Genomic DNA, 357 nt, shown 5'->3' with positions numbered 1-357 from the left:
GAAAGCTGCCTGTCGGAAAAGGACCTGGGGGTGCTGGTTGACAGCCGGCTGAACATGAGCCGGCAGTGTGCCCACGTGGCCAAGAAGGCCAATGGCATCCTGGCCTGTATCAGAAATAGTGTGGCCAGCAGTAGTAGGAAAGTGATCGTGCCCCTGTACTCGGCACTGGTGAGGCCGCACCTCGAATACTTTGTTCAGTTTTGGACCCCTCACTACAAGAAGGACGTCGAGGTGCTGGAGCGTGTCCAGAGAAGGGCAACGAAGCTGGTGAGGGGTCTGGAGAACAAGTCTTATGAGGATCAGCTGAGGGAACTGGGGTTGTTTAGCCTGGAGAAAAGGAGGCTGAGGGGAGACCTC

This window comes from Pygoscelis adeliae, unplaced genomic scaffold, assembly GCF_000699105.1.
Source record: "Pygoscelis adeliae isolate BGI_AS28 unplaced genomic scaffold, ASM69910v1 Scaffold6, whole genome shotgun sequence".
In the NCBI taxonomy this organism is placed as follows: Eukaryota; Metazoa; Chordata; class Aves; order Sphenisciformes; family Spheniscidae; genus Pygoscelis; species Pygoscelis adeliae.
Note: the sequence above shows the minus strand (reverse complement) of the source record.